We start from the raw sequence: 20,968 nt of genomic DNA on the forward strand, positions 1-20,968 counted from the left end.
CCTATGGGATACGTAAAATAAAGCAAAAATAACATTGTTTTTCCCCATAAGATTGACCTACTAGATATCCAGACACATTGTAAAGAGCTGTAATAATTTTAAAAATTTGGCATTTGACATGCAGAAATCAACAAATGGATCAATGAAAAAATAATGCAGACTCCAGACATGGATCTGGTATATACATATCCAAGCGTTTATTTGATAATAAAGGTAACATTTCATATTAAGGAAGGAATAATGGATTATTCAGCAAATTACTTTGTGGCAATTAGTTATCTATTCCAGAAAAAATATTTAAAATAATATTCCCCATTCCCAAACACAAATACACAAGTAATGCAGTATTGGGAGATGCAGAGGTATTAATAAGTAGTCCTCCTTGGGGAGTTATGATGAGATGGCTATAGGATGGACATGTGCTGAGATACAGCAAAAACTCCCACACCTTCCCAGGATTATAGGATGGGGGAAGGGCAACCTAAACAAATTTACAGAAATATGAATAGAATAATGTGTGTCCAGGGAATTAGGAGAAGATTTTTGTTGCTAGAAAAAAACAACGTGAAGAAATTGAGTGAAGGAAGTTGAGGCTGCAAAGACGGAGTCCTGATCATGAATGGCATTTGTTATCAAACTGAGGGGTTTTGATTTGATCCCTTAGCCAAGGTGAGTCAGCAAAATTGTTTATTTAATTAATGTATTATTTGTAGACATGGGGTCTCTCTATGTTGCCCAGCTGGTCTTGAACTCCTGGACTCAAGTGATCCTCCTGCCTCAGCCTCACAAACTACTGGGACTACAGGTCAGGCTTGGGCCACCGTGCTGAGCTAACTATTATTATTATTATTATTATTAATAGAGATGGAGTCTCACTATGTAGCCCATGCTGGTTTTGAACTCCTGGGCTCAAGCTATCTTCCCACCTTGGCCTCCCAAAATGCTGGGATTACAGGCATGAGCCACCACGCCTGGTCTGTTTATTTTAATCAGTGGAGTGAAAATATCTTGTGTACATTGAATGGAGGTAAAATTGGAAGCAAGGAAGGAGAAGAGGAAACATCATTGAAACAGTATAATAAGAATGGAGAAGGAAAATGCTACATTTTTTAGGTAGGGAAACCAAGGAATCATTCACTCAAATAGTCAAGAAATATTTCTGAAGACCGGCCGGGTGCAGTGGCTCACTCCTGTAATCCCAGGACTTTGGGAGGCTGAGGCGGGCGAATCATGAAGTCAAGAGATCGAGACCATCCTGGCCAAAATTGTGAAACCCTGTCTTTACCAAAAATACAAAAATTAGCACACCCGGCATAATTTTTATATTTTCTGTAGAGATGGGGTTTTGCCATGTTGCTCAGGCGGTACTCAAGCAATCCTCCTGCCTCAGTCTCCCAAACTGCTGGGATTACAGGCGTGAGCCACTGCCCCTGGCCGGGAGAAGTATGTTTTTGTAAGCAAATTTACCTTTCTATCTAGGTTCTTCAAAATTTGGATTGTAATTTTATTACAGTGTAGTTATTTGGATAAGTTCAGTAAGTCTTTTGAAACAGAACAACTGAAGACACTCATTTTCTTACCAAGACTTTAACTAAAGTAGCTTTTTTTTTTTTGAGACAGAGTCTTGCTCTGTCACCTGGGCTGGAGTGCAGTGGTGCAATCTCAGCTCAGCAACCACAACCTCTGCCTCCCGGATTCGAGCGATTCTCCTGCCTCAGCCTCCTGAGTAGCTGAGCTTACAGGTGTGCGCCACCATGCCCGAATAATTTTTGTATTTTTAGCAGAGACGGGGTTTTACCATATTGGCCAGGCTGGTCTCGAACTCCTGACCTCGCGATCCACCCACCTTGGCCTCCCAAAGTGCTGGGATTACAGGTGTGAAACAGTGTGCCCAAAGTAGCATATTTTTAAATAAATTTCCATCAAAGCGAACTTAAAAGGAGCCTATATGGCCAATCAACTGTTGCTGCATTTTATGCAAATAATCAGGCTAGTATAGGAAGCCTAAAACTTACTTTGCACACAAATTTGGTTGTACTGTAAATTCTTAATAGAAAAAAGAGGCTGGATAAATTGTTTCAAAGGAAAAGTGTAACAGTTAATACTAGATTTCAGGCCTAACGCCTTGCTTTTTTGAGTTCAGACTGAATTATTATTTATTGGCTACAATAATCCTCTAGAGAATACCAGATGATAATTTTTCTTCATATTTTTAGCTGGTGTCCTAATGGAGTAAGTTTCTTTTTCTGTTCTGACACACAAATACTCTTTTGATTGTGAAACTGTCTCACGCATCTGTGTGAAGAGACCACCAAACAGGCTCTGTGTGAGCAACATGGCTGTTTATTTCACCTGGGTGCAGGCGGGCTGAGTCTGAAAAGAGTCAGCAAAGGATGGTGGGGTTATCATTAGTTCTTATAGGTTTCGGGATAGGCGGTGGAGTTAGGAGCAGTGTTTTTGCAGGCAGGGGGTGGATCTCACAAAGTACATTCTCAAGGGTGGGGAGAATTACAAAGAACCTTTTTTTTTTTTTTTTTTTTTCCTGAGACGGAGTCTCACTCTGTCGCCCAGGCTGGAGTGCAGTGGCTGGATCTCAGCTCACTGCAAGCTCCGCCTCCCGGGTTTACGCCATTCTCCTGCCTCAGCCTCCCAAGTAGCTGGGACTACAGGCGCCCGCCACCTCGCCTAGCTAGTTTCTTTTTGTATTTAGTAGAGACAGGGTTTCACCCTGTTAGCCAGGATGGTCTCGATCTCCTGACCTCGTGATCCGCCCGTCTTGGCCTCCCAAAGTGCTGGGATTACAGGCTTGAGCCACCGCGCCCGGCCCAAAGAACCTTCTTAAGGGTGGGGGAGATTACAAAGTACATTGATCAGTTAGGGTGGGGCAGAAACAAATCACAATGGTGGAATGTCATCAGTTAAGGCTATTTTCACTTCTTTTGTGGAACTTCAATTGCTTCAGGCCATCTGATGTATCTGTACAGGTCACAGGGGATATGATGGCTTAGCTTGGGCTCAGAGGCCTGACAGAAACTATGAGCGTTATTTATTTCTCCTTGTTTTATTTCCAAGGAAACCAAAATCATGGTATTCTGAAAACCAGAGGTGTGAATCTCCCTCATTTGGCATCTCACTGGACCCCAGTGTGTTTTTCACTGCAAATGCCCTGCTGCTAAAACTGTACAAGCACCCTTCCTCTAGACCCAGGGTTGTGGAAGAATTGGGCACATGAGACTGTAAGAGCCGGTTTTGAGGGCTAAAATTAGGTCAAGGTCAAACCCTCCAAATCAAGGAGGGGTACAAAGATGCCTAAACAGCTGGTAAAACAAGGAACTTTGCCTTCTAAACTATTATGTGTCACTGTTGCATCCACCCCAACCACAAATAATTTTTGTTTGTTTGTTTGTTTTGAGACAGAGTCTTGCACTGTCACCTGGGCTGGAGTGCAATGGCGTGATCTTGGCTTAGCCTCCTAAGTAGCTGGGATTACAGGCATGCACCACCTCACCCGGCTAATTTTGTATTTTTAGTAGAGATGGGGTTTCACCATGTTGGTCAGGCTGGTCTGAAACTCCTGACCTCAGATGATCCACCCACTTTGGCCTCCCAAAGTTTTGGGATTACAGGCATGAGCCACCGCACCTGGCCAATAATTTTTTGCTTCCTGTAAAATTAAAGGAAAATATTTACTAACAGGATAAAGATACCTTATAACAAAGCCTCCTGGGTATAATTATCCCACTTATGAGTTGAGAACATAAATCTCTCTGTCTCTCATATATATATATACACACACACACACACACACACACATATTTAAAATATTTCTTTCAGAACAATGCCAATGTTATATATGGCTAATTGCTATAAGTATATAAAACCAAGCTTACAGTAGCTCAACATATAGAAGTTGAAATAAGTCAGTGTTGTAACTTTGCCTTTTGGTTTTTTGTTTGTTGGCGTTTTACTTAAAATAATAATTTAAGAGGTAATGAATGCCTGTCCACATCCTTCCTATCTGGCCTAGAACAATTAATTGGCTATAAGTCTTTTGACCTTTTTTTTTTTGAGACAGAGTTTCACTCCTGTTGCCCAGGCTGGAATGCAATGGCACAATCTCGGCCCACCGCAACCTCTGCCTCCTGAGTTCAAGCGATTCTCCTGCCTCAGCTTCCCAAGTAGTTGGGATTACAGGTATGCACCACCACGCCCAGCTTATTTTGTATTTCAAGTAGAGACGGGGTTTCTCCATGTTGGTCAGGCTGGTGTTGAATTCCCGACCTCAGGTGATCTGCCCACCTCATCCTTCCAAAGTGCTGGGATTACAGGTGTGAGCCACCGCGCTTGTGCAGTCTTTTGACTCTTAAGGCCCTCAGCCATAGGAAGTCCCACCAAGGGACAGGATGGATGGGGGGCAGGCAGCCATGCCACCCTGGCAATGCTATGAGACAAAACAAAGATTTGATGGCAGCCGGCGCAGTGGCTCACGCCTGTAATCTCAGCACTTTGGGAGGCCGAGGCGAGCAGATCACCTGAGGTTGGGAGTTCAAGATCAGCCTGACCAACATGGAGAAACCCCGTCTCTACTAAAATACAAAATTAGCCGGGTGTGGTGGCACATGCCTGTAATCCCAGCTGCTCGGGAGGCTGAGGCAGGAGAATTGCTGGAACTCAGCAGGTGGAAGTTGCGGTGAGCCAGAGATCATGCCACTGCACTCCAGCCTGGGCAACAAGAGTGAAACTCCGTCTCAAAAAAAAAAAAAAAAAAAAAAAGATTTGATGGCCTTTGATGTTTCCCCTGGTAAATATTGGCCAGAAGGGGGAGACTGTAAACCAAAAATAAAATTCTAAGGCCCTCCAACCATCTGAATGTACTTCCTCCTCAGCCATGGCTTTTTTGAAATTTAACCTGCGAGACTGTTTCAGACCATGATGGGAAGTGGCAGTGAGACATGCCTCACTGTACATCTCTGCCATTAACATCAACACAGACTTTAAGTCTGATAAAAAACATTTTACAAGCTATTCTCTCTGAAACCTACTACCTAAGGCTTCCTCTGTAAATAAGAATGTGGGTCTCCACAATCCTTTGTCTTAACCTAGGCATTCCTTTCTGTTGATCCCAGGTTTTTAGATAAACTCAACCAATTGTTAACCAGGAAAATTTTAAATCTATCTATAAGCTGGAAGCGCCCCCCTCCCCCCTCCCCCCCAGCCACCTGCAGCTTCAAATTGTCTCACCTTTCTGGACCAAACCAATGTATTTTCTTCTTTTTCTTTTTTCTTTTCTTTCTTTCTTTTTTTTTGACCAGAATCTTACTCTGTCGCCCAGGTTGGAGTGCAGTGGCGCAGTCTTGGCTCATTGCACCCTCCGCCTCCTGGGTTCAATCAATTCTCGTGCCTCAGCCTCCTGAGTAGCTGGGATCACAGATGCATGCCACCATGCCCAGCTAATTTTTGTATTTTTAGGAGAGACAGGGTTTTGCCATGTTGGCCAGGCTGGTCTTGAACTCCTGGTCTTAAGCAAACCTTGGCCTCCCCAAAGTGCCAAGATTACAGACATAAGGCACAGCGCCTGGCCATATTTATTAAATATACTTGATTGAAGTATCATGTCTCCCTAAAATGTATAAAACTAAGCTGCACCCCGACCACCTTGGGCATAAGTTCTCAGGACCTCCTCAGGGCTGTGTCACAGGCCATGGTCACTCATATTTGGCTCAGAATAAATCTCTTCAAATATTTTACAGAGTTTGACTCTTTTCGTCAACACAACTGTGAACAAGACAAATTCAGGTTGAGCATACTGTAGTTCATATGACAGACAACGGAATAATCAATAAGGATTTACTAGAGGCAGCATAATAATGTTTTAATACAGGTTTCTATTTTGCACTTATGAGATTCTGTGTTCAAAGATTGCAAACAGAAATGTTCTCAGGGCATTGAATTAATGAATGAGGGGGCAGGGATAGTCCACCAGGGTGTTGTGGTAGAAGGGAGGAGTCCAGGGTGTGTTTGCCCTTCCTAAAAATCTTCAAATAATGATAGTGATGATAATTAGGTTTTGTGCAGAAATCTGACCTATATGACACTTTTTAAAAATATATTTATATGTTTGGAAAGCGGTTAGCTTATTTACTGTTTTTAAGACAGAGTCCCACTCTGTTGCCCAGGCTGGGGGAGTGGCATGATCTCAGCTCACTGCAACTTCTGTCTCCCAGGCTCAAGTGATTCCCGTGCCTCAATCTCCCGAATAGCTGGAATTACTGGCATGTGCCACTATGCCGGGCTAATTTTTGTATTTTGGGTAGATACGGGGTTTTGCCATGTTGGCCAGGCTGATCTCAAACTCCTGGTCTCAAGCGATCTGCCTGCCTCAGCCTCCCAAAGTGCTGGGATTACAGGTGAGCCACCAGGCCTGGCTAGTGGTTAGTTTAAAAATGGTGCAAAGTAAAAATGTAATAAATGTTAGTTATTCTTACTTTCGTAAGAATTTAGTGAAATAAGTTTTGTGATATGAAAGAGGCAGACGAGTAGCTGAAATTTAGTTTGAGAAAATATAAGTTCATTGAATAGGCAATTGACATAAAATCATCAACAAAACAGCGTGTTGAAAGCCAATTTGCTGAATCACTGGTTTGCTAAATTCGCTGGTTGTGTCATGCCTTAATAGTAATGTTAAAGAGCTTTATCAAACATGTTCACTTTTGGTCATGAAGAAGGCAAATGCTGCATTTTTGAAATAAGGAAACCAAGGACTAAACATGCTTTTGGACATTTAAGTTAAATGAACTTTTAACATTCCAAAAGCAATAGGGGAAATAAATAATAAATTCATTATATCCAAAAATGGAGAAAATGTCCCCAAAATCTGGGAATTTCCTGCCCCCAACCCTGAAAACAAACAAACAAACAAACAAAAAACACTTAAGGAAAACAAAATCATTTTATAGAACACTGAATCTTAAACTCACCTGTTAATGATGTCTTTTTCATTTTAACCAGATAACCATTTAAATCAAATTGCCATGTTGATAATTTTCTTTTGGTCAAAGTGTTTTTCTTCCAGAGTCATTTGGAACTCTTCTGCGGCACCTGAAGTAGATAGATGAAGCCAGGAGGGCTGAGAGTATCTCAGAACCTGGAGATGGACAAGGCTGGTTAGAACATTTAGAACAAAGATTTCGCAGGTGGTAAGAGTCTCAAAGGCGAAGCTGAATGGTAGTATAATTTTTAAAAAATTTTTTTTAAAAATATTTTTTTGGGGGAACAGAGTCTTGCTCTGTCACCCAGGCTGGAGTGCAGTGGCACTATCTCAGCTCCCTGCAACCTCCACTTCCCAGGTTCAAGTGATTATCATGCCTCAGCCTCCCGAGTAGCTGGGATTACAGGCACGTGCCACCATGCCTGGCTAATTTTTGTATTTTTAGTAGAGACAGGGTTTCACCATGTTGACCAGGTTGGTCTCGAACTCTTGACCTGAAGTGATCCACCTGTCTTGGCCTCCCAAAGTTCTGGGATTACATGTGTGAGCCACCACTCCCGGCCTGAATGGTCACGAAACTCCCTGCCAGTCATTCTAATAAGTTCTGACTTTTCTTTGCAAGTGATAATTGGGAGTTATGTGTTTTTTGTTTTATTGTTGTTGTTGTTGTTGTTTTAGAGTCTTGCTCTTGTGGCCCCAGCTGGAGTGCAATGGTGTGATCTTGGCTTACTGCAACGGCCCCCTCCCAGATTCAAGCGATTCTCCTGCCTCAGCCTCCCAAGTAGCTGGGATTACAGGCACCCACCACCACCCCTGGCTAATTTTTGCATTTTTAGTAGAGAAGGGGTTTCACCGTGTTGGCCAGGATGGTCTCGAACTCCTGACCTCGTGATCCGCCCGCTTCGGCCTCCCAAAATGCTGGGATTACAGGCATAAGCCACCGTGCCTGGTCTGGGAGTTACGTATTTTTAAAAATTCACCAGAATGTTGATTTTCGGAGACTCCATTTGTGCTATTCACAGCTGCATTGCAGGTCTCAATACACAGCACTCAGTACAAACTGGGCCCTTACTGTTATGAGGTATTTTGAAAAAGGATGAAGGACTCAGCGGGCATCCACTGAAACCGAACTTAATAAAGAATCTGGGGCCGGGCGCGGTGGCTCAAGCCTGTAATCCCAGCACTTTGGGAGGCCGAGACGGGCGGATCACGAGGTCAGGAGATCGAGACCATCCTGGCTAACACGGTGAAACCCCGTCTCTACTAAAAAAATACAAAAAACTAGCCGGGCGTGGTGGCGGACGCCTGTAGTCCCAGCTACTTCGGAGGCTGGGGCAGGAGAATGGCGTGAACCCGGGAGGCGGAGCTTGCAGTGAGCTGAGATCTGGCCACTGCACTCCACCCTGGGCGACAGAGCGAGACTCCGTCTCAAAAAAAAAAAAAAAAAAAAAAAAGAATCTGGGCCAGGCACTGTGGCTCATGCCTGTAATCCCAGCACTTTGGGAGGCTGAGGCGGGCGCATCACCTGAGGTCAGGAGTTTGAGACCAGCCTGGCCAACATGGTGAAGCCCTGTCTCTACTAAAAAAGCAAAAATTAGTTGGGTGTGGTGGCAGATGCCTGTAATCCCAGCTACTCGTGAGGCTGAGGTAGGAGAATCCCTTGAACCCGGAAGGAGGAGGTTGCAGTGAGCCGAGATGACGCCATTGCACTCCAGCCTGGACAACAGAGCAAGACTCCGTCTCAAAAGAAAAAACAAAATCTGAAGTAGGGGAGTTTTCAAGGAAAACAAAGATTGGCCAACAGTGTTCAATGAGGTAGGGAGGAAGATTAACCGTAAGATCGGGCAAATTAGGAGTTGGCTTGTTAATTTTTACCAGTGATGTCTAAACAATGCAGTGAGAACAGAGAGATTGGAGTTGAGAAAAGAATGAAAAGCAAGAAAGTGAAGGTCCCTTGTAAAAATGTTTTTCGGAAGCAGCTTGATAAGTGACGGGGAGGGGGAAGGTCGCCACCTAGTGTGAGTTCAAGGTACTGAGAGTAAAATAAAGCGTGGGCCGGGCTTGGTGGCTCAGGCCTGTAATCCCAGCGCTTGGGAAGCCAAGGCGGGCGAATCACCTGAGCTCAGGAGTTTGAGACCAGCCTCCGCAAAGTGGCGAAACCCGGTCTTTAAAAAAAAAATACAAAAATTAGCCGGGTGAGGTAGCGCATGCTTGTAATCCCAGCGACTCAGGAGGCTGAAGCAGGAGAATCGCTTGAGCCTGGGAGGCGGAGGTAGCAGTTTGCTGAGATCTCTCCACTGTACTCCAGCCTGGGCGACAGAACGAGACTCGGTCTCAAAAAATAAACAACAACAAATCAACCACAAAGCGGGCACGAATTACTAGGAAGACAAAAAAGCCAAAGAAATCAGCATAGGCCCAATCCAATTTTGGTTTGCTCTGCTCTCTCAGTCGTTGATATTCTCCAAGACTTCCAGCTACCGAAATATTCCTTCAACTACCCCAAAGCATCTGGCACTGCTCCAAAGGACCTGCTGAAGTCCCAGGATGAAAGGAGATTATGTTAACCACGGAAATGAAGAAAACCATGAGTTGTTCCTCTTGCTTTTTCTTATTTTTCATTGCAGAGGCACGATCCACCCTGGAATGAACTGAGAAACTGAAATCATTTGGGACTCTTTCCTTCCTGCAAGTCTGCCATTACCTTGCCCAATTAAAACTTTATTTTCATCTGCTTTGATTCCTGCTAGTTATTTTCCTCTTCTTAGTTTGACCTCAGGTAAATTAGCTAATCTCTTTGTGCTTCCGTAGTCATCTTTCTAATAATATATATCCTCGTAAGGCACTGTAAGATTTAGGTAAGAGAATGTCTGAAAAATCTGTTCTTTGGGCCGGCCATGTAATGAGTTTTCATAAATTGTAGCAATTCGTTTAAGTAGAACGAAGAATATATGTATCACTCTGAATTAAGAGGGATTAATATAAAACAGTTGTCGAGCATGAGCTGCATTTTCCAAACCTAGAGGACAAAAAACCCTTCAAGTGTTATTACCTTACCCCACACATTTGGGAACGTACAATGTCCTAGAGTTGTGAAAAAAACAGAAAAGCCCACAGTTTCCTTGTCTGTAATATGGAGGTTTTGGCTATTTCATAGGGTGGTTTTTAGAATAGGATGAATTAGCAAATGGTCTAATGTTCATAAAACATTCATTTTATATCTTTTAATGTCCTTATTCAGTGTTAATCTATGGTCACTCCTGCCTCCAATCTCAGTATTCTGTAAGCAATGATATATCAGGTGATTTGGACCTTCTGTGAGCCTGACCAGACTTCCATCCTCACAGAACGTGCAGTCTATAAACATGAAAGTGATGGCCACAGGCACGAGGTTCAAGGTCAGACTGCCTGGGTCAGAGGCTCACTCTGTGGTCTAAACCTCTCTGCCCCTGCTGTTGTCAAGTCTAAGTAGGATTAAAATAGTATATGTCATGCGTGTCCATGTGAAGAGACCACCAAACAGGCTTTGTGTGAGCAATAAAGCTTTTTAATCACCTGGGTGCAGGCAGGCTGAGTCCGAAAAGAGAGTCAGCCAAGGGAGATAAGGGTGGAGCCGTTTTATAGGATTTGGGTAGGTAAAGGAAAATTACAGTCAAAGAGGGGTTGTTCTCTGGTGGGAAGGAGTGGGAGTCACAAGGTACTCAGTGGGGGAACTTTTTGAGCCAGAATGAACCCAGAAAAGGACTTTCACTAGGTAATGTCATTACTTAAGGCAAGGACTGGCCATTTTCACTTCTTTTTTTTTTTTTTTTTTTTTTTTTTTGAGACGGAGTCTGGCTCTGTTGCCCAGGCTGGAGTGCAGTGGCCGGATCTCAGCTCACTGCAAGCCCTGCCTCCCGGGTTCACGCCATTCTCCTGCCTCAGCCTCCCGAGTAGCTGGGAGTACAGGCGCCCGCCACCTCGCCCGGCTAATTTTTTTTGTATTTTAGTAGAGATGGGGTTTCACCGTGTTAGCCAGGATGGTCTCGATCTCCTGAACTCGTGATCCGCCCGTCTCGGCCTCCCAAAGTGCTGGGATTACAGGCTTGAGCCACCGCGCCCGGCCATTTTCACTTCTTTTGTGGTGAAATGTCATCAGTTAAGGCGGAGCGGCGCATTTTCACTTCTTTTGTGATTCTTCAGTTACTTCAGGCCATCTGGGCGTAAAAGTGCAAGTCACAGGGGATGCCATGGCTTGGCTTGGGCTCAGAGATCTGACAGTATGCACTTTATAAGGGTGTTGTAGGGATTAAATAAGCAAATTGTTTTCACTGGGCGCTCATTGAGTGAATGGGATTTGAAAAGTTAGGTGTGCCTGGGGCGGGGCTGTGCCTAGGGGGGGCTGTGTCTGGGGCAGGGCTGTGTCTAGGGTATGTGTAGGGAGGGCGTCTCACGGTTATGTTTGATGATTGCTGCTGCAGAGTTAATCACTCTATCTTTCAGAACTTGGACTAGAGATTCATCTTAACTTCCAATGGTGAGTTTCTTTGGTGGAGACCAAAGCGTGTTTCTTTTGCAAGAGGCTCCTTAGCTGATGCATTAGTGTTTTGTATTAATAGATGTTTGGACATTTTTTTTTTTTTTTTTTGAGACAGCGTCTTACTCTGTCACCCAGGCTGGGGTTGGGGAATCTTGGCTCACTGCAACCTCTGTCTCCTGGACTCAAAGCTATATTCTCCAGCCTCAACCTCCCAAGTAGCTGGGACCACAGGCGTGCGCCATCACACCTGGCTAATTTTTGTATTTTTTGTAGAGACAGGGTTTTGCTATGTTGCCCAGGCTGGTCTCAAACTCCTGAACTCAAAGCAATCTGCTCACCTCGGCCTTGCAAAGTGCTGGGATTACAAGCATGAGCCACCGTGCTTGGCCTTTCATCTTTTAAAAGTGCTAGCTTATAGAGTGGGAACAGCTCATGTCATCAAAGTAATTGTGTGTGGTTGCTGTACGGTAGAATTGGGGATAGGACTTTACTAGAGGCTCAGGTATTTAAATCTTAACCCATGATGGCATTAAAAGAGACTTTATATTTTAGAGATACATATGGACGTGTATTTTTGGGTGAATGACATATCTGAGATTCACTTCAAAATATTGAGGGTGAGGTGTCAAGGGGATAAAATTGGCCATGTATTGCTATATATTACATTTCAGTGATAAGATCATCAGGCTAATTATACGCTTCCCTCTACTTTCCTGTATGGTTAAATGTTAACAGTATAAATACTGAAGACAAAAACGTCCTCAAAGCAAAAGAGCTATACTGGAAGAATTGTAGAAATGGCCCTGGGCATTTTTTTCCCTTTAGTTCACAGATTTGATATTCCATGAAATTCAGAAATAATTTGGAGCTTTTCAAACCTGGGATATGGAAAAGTGACACTCCTGTTTTCTGGGAAGGTGCACTTGCAAAGTATGGGGATTCTGGCTTTATTTTTCTAGATGAACCCTAGTTGAGAGAAGGCTCCGGTTAGTTCTAGTGGTGCCTTGTACCTTAATACATTGTGTTTTATGAGTAATAACCGAAGTCAAAGCTGCCCCAACTATATACAGTGGGCCCCAAAGTCCACTGGGCCCATCACTATGTTACAGAGGTGAGAATCTGCATCAAAGAGCCCTGGAAGCAATCATGGTTCAGCTGTGATGCCTTCAGAACATGAAGTCCTCCAAGAAGATGCCATAGGAATGGCCTCCATCCCAGGGCCTGGAGAGCAGCCAGAGACAAGGAGAGTGGCCCAGGAGGGCCAGCCAGTGACAGTCAGTGCTACACTGGCCTGTCAGCCTCAGAGCCAGGATTTAAACACAGGTAGAGGGCCGGGCACGGTGGGTCACACCTGTAATCCCAGCACTTTGGGAGGCCGAGGCGGGTGGATCACAAGGTCAGGAGATCAAGACCATCCTGGCTAACACGGTGAAAGCTTGTCTCTACTAAAAAATACAAAGAAAAAAGTTAGCTGGGCATGGTGGCGGGCACCTGTAGTCCCAGCTACTCGGGAGGCTGAGGCAGGAGAATGAAGTGAACCCGGGGAGGCAGAGCTTGCAGTGAGCCAAGATCCTGCCACTGCACTCCAGCCTGGACGACAGAGGGAGACATCATCTCAAAAAACAAAACAAAACAAAAAAACCCAACAATACAGGTAGGCAGGCTCCAGAGGCTATGAGTGTTAGATGTGCACATTTGCTTTTGAGAAATGTTGGGAACATTTTATATTGAGTCATGGCTATTGGAAACAATACGCTGCTACGAACACAGGTGTATACATCGCTGTTCAAATCCATGCTTTCAATTATTGTGGGTATTTACCCAAAAGTGGAATTGCTCAATCATATAATAACATTTAATTGTTTGAGAAACCATCAGACTGTTTTTCTTTTCTTTTTTTTTTTTTAGACAGAGTCTCACTCTGTCACCCAGGTTGGAATGCAGTGGCGTATTTTTAGTAGAGACGGGATTTCGCCATGTTGGCCAGGCTGGTCCTGAACTCCTGACCTCAGGTGTTTTGCCCACCTCGGCCTCCCAAAGTGCTGGGATTACAATACAAGCATGAGCCACTGTGCCTTATATGGCCACACCATTTTACATTTCCAGGGTTCAGGGACTCCAATTTCTTTACATCCTTGAGAACACTTACTGGTTTTGTGTGTGTGTGTGTTTTCTCTCTTTTTTTTTTTTTTGACATGAGCCATCCTATGCTAATGGGGTGAGATGATGTATCACTGTGGATTTGACTTTTTTTTTTTCATTTCCCTAATGATTAGTGATGATGAACATTTTTTATGTGCTTAAGGGCCATTCATATACCTTCTTTGGAGGAATATCTGTTCGAGTCCTTTGCCCATTTTAAAATCAGGGTTTTTTTTGTTTGTTGTTGGGTTGTAGTTTCTTGATATGTCTTTATATTAACCCCTTGTGAGACATGATTTGCAAATATTTACTTCCATTCCACAGACTGCCTTTTCACTCTGTTCATTGCATCCTTTGCACAGAAGTTTTCAATTTTGGTGCAGTCCTATTCTCTTGTTATTTGCGTTTTTGGTGTCATATCCAAGAACTCATGCCAAATCCAAAGTCAGGTTGCTTTTCCCTTCTGCTTTCTTTTAGAATTTTATACTTTTAGCTCTTGCGTTTAGGTCTTTGAGCCATTTTGAGTTAACTTTTGTGTATGGTGTAAGGTTAGGGTACAACCTGATTATATTGCATGTAGATACCCAGTTTCCCCAGCACTGTTTGTTGAAAAGAATGTCCTTTCCCCAGTGAATGGTCTTGACACCCTTGTGAATCATTTGACCATGTTTGTGAGGATTTATTTCTGAGCTGTCTAGTCTATCCCACTGTTCTACATGCCTGCCTTTGTGCTAGTACCAAACAGTAATTGCAATGGTAACCTCAAGAAAATATCTACAGAATATATATACACTTGTACTTCCACTAGTACCACATTGTTTCACTGTAGCTTTGTAGTAAGCTTTGGAATCAGGAGGTGTGAGACCTTCAACTGTGTTCTCCTTTTTAAAGATTGTTTTGTCTATTTAGGATACCTTGAGATTCCATATACCTTTTGGGATTAAATTTTCTATTCTGCAAAACATGTCTTTGGGATTTTAAAAATAGGAATTGCATTAAAGCTGTAGATCACTTTGGGTAGTATAGACATCTTAACAATATTAGTTCTTCTAATCTAGGAACACAGGATAACTTTGTATCTTAATTAAAAAAAATTTTTTTTTTTGAGACAGGGTCTCACTCTGTCACCCAGGCTGGATGGAGTGCAGTGGTGTGATCATGGCTCACTGCAGCCTTGACCTCCTGGGCTTGCTCAAATGATCCTCCCATCTCAGCCTCCCAAGCAGCTAGGTTAACAGGTATGTGCCACCATGCCCAGCTAACTTTTAAAATTTTTTATTTTAACTATTTTTTTTTTTTTTTTTTTGAGACTGAGTCTGGCTCTGTCGCCCAGGCTGGAGTGCAGTGGCCGGATCTCAGCTCACTGCAAGCTCCGCCTCCCGGGTTCACGCCATTCTCCTGCCTCAGCCTCCCGAGTAGCTGGGACCACAGGCGCCCGCCACCTCGCCCGGCTAGTTTTTTGTATTTTTTAGTAGAGACGGGGTTTCACCGTGTTAGCCAGGATGGTCTCGATCTCCTGACCTTGTGATCCGCCCGTCTCAGCCTCCCAAAGTGCTGGGATTACAGGCTTGAGCCACCGCGCCCGGCCTATTTTTTTTTTTTTTTTGACAGGGCCTTGCTCTGATGCCCAGGCTGGAGTACAGTGGCACAATCATGACTCACTGCAGTCTTGAACTTCTGGGCTCAAACAATCCTTTCGCCTCTTAGCCTACCAAGTAGCTGGGATTGCAGGCATGCACCACTATGCCTGGCTAAGTTTTTATTTTTTAGAGATGGGGTCTTGCTATCTTGCCTAAGCTGATCTTGAACTCCTGGCCTCAAACAATCCTCCCATCTCAGCCTCCTGAGTCAAGGAGATTACAGGCTTGAGCCACTACACTTGGCTAATCTCATTAGTAATTTTATTGTTATGTACGGGTATGAGATTGGGCTCCACTTTAAAAAAGTTTTATGAAATAGCCAATGACTGACCTTTTTTTTCCCGCACTCTGGACACTACTAGTATTCTCCAATGCGTTTCTCTTTCTGTTTGTACATTTTTCAGGATCTCCCATTGACAGTCATAATGAAGGAAGAACAAGAAGACGGGGAAGAGGAAGTGTAAAACCATGGCATAAATTTACCAAGGATAAGCTGAGTGTGCTTCAGCAGTCATTTGCACAGAATCCTTATCCTAATTTTACAACCAGGGAAAAACTGGCTGGACAATCTCTTGTCCCGTGTTTGTAATTGATGTAAGTAAAATATTAAAAGCTTTGCATGAGTATATCTTTTTATAGTTAATATGGAAAATGTAAAGAAGCATGAAAAAGTTTAATAGCATTTTATCACGTAGCACAAAGTGATTTTTTTAGGCAGGGTGCAGTGGCTCACGCCTGTAATCCCAGCATGTTGGGAGGCTGAGGCAGGCAGATCACTTGAGGCCAGGAGTTCAAGACCAGCCTGGCCAACATGGCAAAACCCCGTCTCTACCAAAAATACAAAAATTAGCCAGGCATGTTGGCATGTGCCGGTAATCCCAGCTACTTGGGAGGCAGAGGCAGGAGAATCCCTTGAACCTCGGAGGCAGAGGTTGCAGTGGGCCATCGCACCACTGTACTCCAGCCTGGGCCACAGAGTGAGATTCTCAAAAAAAAAAAAAAAAGAGCTTTTTTTTTGTTGTTGTTGTTTTTCATCTCAGTGTGGGTGTGAATATATTATGTATGCATTTTATGGAAAAATAGACTATTGTGAGGCAAATTTGGGACGAGTGTCCAGTTAAGCTATTGTAGGCTGGCTGTGGTGGCTCACACCTATAATCCCAGCACCTTGGGAGGCCACAGTGAGTGGATCACCTGAGGTCAAGAGTTCCAGACCAGCCTGGCCAACATGGTGAAACCCTGCCTCTACCAAAAATATAAAAATTAGCCGGGTGTGATGGCACGTGCCTGTAATCCCAGCTACTTGGGAGGCCGAGGTAGAGGAGGTGGAGGTTGCAATGAGTCAACATCAGGCCACTGCACTCCAGCCTGGACAACAGAGCGATACTCTGTTTCAAAAAAAAGAAAAAGCTATTATTGTAATTCTCCAGGATAGAGACAGTGATGGTTTTGACAAGGGTGCTGGCTGTGGAATTAGAGAACTGGGAAGACCTTTAATTTTTAAAGGTGGAGCTGCTTATAGTTTGCCGAGCTATTGGGGATGCAGTGAGCAGGCCAGAGGTAAGGATAGCTCCAAAGTTTTAGCTTGAGGAAATGGAAGATTGGAGATGCCTTTAACTAACAGGGGAGCTTGGGAGAAGAGCAGTTTTGTGTCAGACATTTGGAGTTTTACTTTGGACATGTTAAGTTTGGTGTGCCAATTAAACCTCCAAGAGGTTTACTTACTTCAAAGAGTAAGTAAAAAGTTCAGCATGCAAGTCTGAAGTGCAGGAGGAATAAATTGGCTTGATAGTGTCGCGGGACTTGGCATAGAACCCCACAGCATCAGCAGTTGCTTCATACACATTTATTGCATGAACCAGTATTTTGTTTGGGGATTTTCTGGTATGATTGTTGTAAATTGTTAAAGCACAACATCTTATTGTATTTGAATTTATATTATTTACATACACAATCTTTTCTCTAATCCCCTGATAGATTATATATACACATTTAAGGAGACTTTCATATTTCTCTTCTGTGATTATCCATTGACTATTGAATATATTAGTTGCTTGACAGATGGACAAAATTGTGTTAGTGAAAACAAAGAATATAAGCAGCTTTGGAGAATAAAATAAAAGTGTAGGCAAATATTGCATAATGAAATTTTTATAAAAATTTTGTGAAGTAGGCCAGGCATGGTGGCTCAGGCCTGTAATCCCAGCACTTTGGGAGGCCAAGGTGGGTGGATCACCTGAGGTTAGGAGTTCGAGACCAGCCTGGCCAACATGGTGAAACCCCATCTCTACAAAAATACAAAAATTAGCTAGAAGTGGTGGCAGACACCTGTAATCCCAGTTATTCAGGAAGCTGAGGCAGGAGAATCGCTTGAACCTGGGAGGCAGAGGTTGCAGTGAGCTGAGATGGTGCCACTGCACTTCAGCCTGGGTGACAGAGTGAGACTCCATCTCACTCTGTTCCGTGAACTGAAAACATTTCAAGGGAAATTCAAACCAATGCTTTCCTGCAAATAAGTAGAAAATCCAAATAAATAACCAGGATAGAAATGGAAAGACTGGTCGATTTTTTTTTTTTTTTTTTTTTTTTTAAGAGACAGGGTCTCACTCTTGCCCAGGCTGGAGTGCAGTGGTGCAATCATGGCTCATTGCAGCATCGACTCCCTGGGCTTAAGTGATCCCACCTCAGCCTCCTGAGTGGTTGGGACCACAGGCCATGATGCCTGGCTATTTTTTTTTTTTTTTTAAATGTAGAAATGGGGTTTTGCCATATGGCCTAGCCTGGGTTCAAACTCCTGGTTTCAAGGAATCCTCCCGCCTCAGCCTCCCAAAGTGCTGGGATTACAGCATAAGCCATTTCTCCTGGACTTGGTCAAACATTTAAGTAAACGTTCTTATACTGTTCATTTATTTACATTTCTAACTTTGTGACAGTTGGGTTGCTCATGGTCAAAACTGCTTTTTAATTATTTTTTATCCTTCCTACTTGTCAAACGGATAGATTCCTAAAAGGAAGTTCATAGATAATGGCTGGTCAAATTACACTGAATTGAACTGACCTGCATGTGCTTAAGGAAAGTGCCTATGACGTAATCAGGAAGCAAGCCTGGTTGAGGGGAGGGCCACAGGAGGCTCTGTCATGAGACAGTGAGCTCTTGTCTTTTGGTTGGGTCCTCATGAGATCTACCTCCTAATGGCTGTATAACGTCTGACTTCTAGAGGCGCAAGTTGACTTGTACCTTATCTTTCCGTAAAATATGTATAATTATGTTGTGATGGTGTTGTGAGAAGAAAATGAGTATGTTTGGAGGTGCCAGGTTTATTGTGCATGGTCGCAATTTTATTTATTTCTTATCTATTTATTTTGAGGTGGAGTCTCACTCTGTTGCCCAGGCTGGAGTGCAGCGGCACAATCTCAGCTCACTGCAGCTTCTGCCTCCCGGGTTCAAGGGATTCTCCTCCCCCACCTCCTGAATAGCTGAGATTACAGGTGTGTGCCATGATGCCCAGCTAATTTTTGTATTTTTAGTAGAGATGGGGTTTCCCCATGTTGGCCAGGCTGGTCTCAAACTCCTGACCTCAGGTGATCTGCCCGCCTCAGCCTCCCAAAGTGCTGGGATTACAGGCATGAGCCACCACGCCTGGCACACAACTTTGTTTTAAGCAGTCATTATAGGTTTGGATCAGAGATCTTTCTAACTTTAAGTGCTATTAACCTAAAGCAATTCTGAACTTGCAGACAGAGGGGTTCCAGGAGGGATCAAATATTAAAAGACCCCCATGCATCCTTACCTGTATGGTAGGGCTCTAGGCGCCCTACCACAACCAGAGCTTATTAGGATGGAGAGTCTAAAACAATGTTGATCATTTCTCCCTTCCCCAAACCCCTAGGGATTAGGGTTGGCATGTATAATTATCCTCTCTTTATGGGGAAGGGAAAAGAATGAAGACTAGAGGTGTTAAATGGAATGCTTAGAGTCACATATAAAATGCCTTGTCCAAGTTATTACAAACTCTTGCTTGTTCTTTTTTTTTTTTTTTTTTTGAGACAGAGTCTTGCTCTGCCACCCATGCCAGAGTGCAGTGGCACAATCTCGGCTCACTGCAACCTCTGCTTCCTGGGTTCAAGCAAGTCTCCTGCCTCAGCCTCCCGAGTAGCTGGGATTACAGGCACACGCCACTATGCCCAGCTACTTTTTATATTTTTTTTTAGTGGAGACGGGGTCTCACCATGTTGGCCAGGCTGGTCTTGAACTCCTGATCTTGTGATCCACCCACCTCCGCCTCCCAAAGAGCTGGGATTACAGGCGTGAGCCACTGTGCCTGGCCAACTCTTGCTTGTTCTATGTATAGCATTTGAATACAGTGAATTTAAGAGTATAATTTAGAGGATATTGAATCGTAAGTTTTTCCTGGTAGGTCAGCTTGAGTAAAATAAGTAAGTTAGGGAAAGGCTGGAAGTCTGTTCTTTCCAAATGCGGAGGATTGCAAACAGGTTGCTGGGAGATTTTGAAAGGTCCGGGTTTGCATGTACAAAAGGGCCACTGCAACTATGAGGCAGTTGAGATTTTGGAATTGTGCACAATTTATAACCCCCATAATGTGTGGCCCCACAAAGGATTGCTTTCATTATTTGTGTCTTATTCAAGTCAGGAAACAAGCCAGTGATCATCCTGAGACTAAGCTTAACTGTAAAATTCTCCTACATTGTGGAAATGCATTGTACGATATAACTTAACAAACAGATTGAATTAACAAACTATTCTTTCTCTTCAGAACTGGTTTCAAAATAAAAGAGCCAGACTACCACCTAGAGAGAGACATACAATGTTTGCTGCCGGGAAACTGCATGATTCCTTTGCCAAAGGCCACCCATTTACAAGAATCCAGGGAAACCAGGTGGAATCTCCCAATGATGACCCTGAGCAGAACTTCTTGTGCCCAGGAAGTTCTACTGGTGGAACTGGCCACTCTTCCGTGGAGACACAGGGGATTCCCAATTAACATGATGGCGCAAATAACTCTGTAGCCTTATGAATTAAAAGGAAACTAAGCTGTGATTTAGAGTATCCAGGTGACACAGATAATGGCCCTTCTCAATGTAGATCGGCATTATTTCCTCATCCTTCTGCATCTCCTCCTCAGTATTCTGAAATGGACAAGCCTGAGATGGGGAAAAGCCAGCATGCAAGGCCTTCCCCTTTGCACTGTGTTCGTGGTATATGCAGGGATACAGGCAGCTTAAAAAGAAAGAAAAGGCTTGATCTGTGTAATTGTGTGAGTGTTCTGGGACATACTGTTTATAAAAAATCAAGTTATTGAATAGTTTGATAATACGATAATCATGAAAATAAAGGATAAAGCAGCAAGTAATGATTATTCTTCCATATATATATCCAGTCACATATGGAAAAAATACAAAAACATGAACAGGGTTTACATTCACTAAATTACTAAGAGTTACTTTTGGATAATGAAGAAAAATTTTTTTCTTTAATGTTATGAAACATACCTTGTAAATGTGAATAAAAATTCTAGAACTTTGATTTGTCAGGTTTCATATATACCTAATTACCTCAGCTACCAAAGATGGCAGTATTTCTATACAATCCTATTCCTTCATCTTTTTTACTTTACTGCATTAGCTGAAAACTGCCAGTAACACTCTATATGGAATCAG

The 20,968-nt window shown here is 43.4% G+C and overlaps 1 long non-coding RNA gene across 2 annotated transcripts in view; it reads left to right on the forward strand.

Moving 5' to 3' along the window:
* LOC112631532 overlaps positions 1-20,479 on the forward strand; it is a 25,323-nt gene extending 4,844 nt beyond the window's left edge. The window contains exons 2-5 of one of the 2 annotated variants that reach the window (XR_003121146.1): positions 7,073-7,224; positions 12,340-12,424; positions 15,694-15,883; positions 20,065-20,479. This is a non-coding gene — a long non-coding RNA (uncharacterized LOC112631532). The remainder of the gene's footprint in view (positions 1-7,072; positions 7,225-12,339; positions 12,425-15,693; positions 15,884-20,064) is intronic. The other variant, XR_003121145.1, reaches the window with a different exon arrangement.
* The last annotated feature ends 489 nt before the right edge of the window (positions 20,480-20,968 follow it).

The sequence above is a fragment of the Theropithecus gelada genome, chromosome 9 (genome assembly GCF_003255815.1).
Source record: "Theropithecus gelada isolate Dixy chromosome 9, Tgel_1.0, whole genome shotgun sequence".
NCBI classification, from domain to species: Eukaryota; Metazoa; Chordata; class Mammalia; order Primates; family Cercopithecidae; genus Theropithecus; species Theropithecus gelada.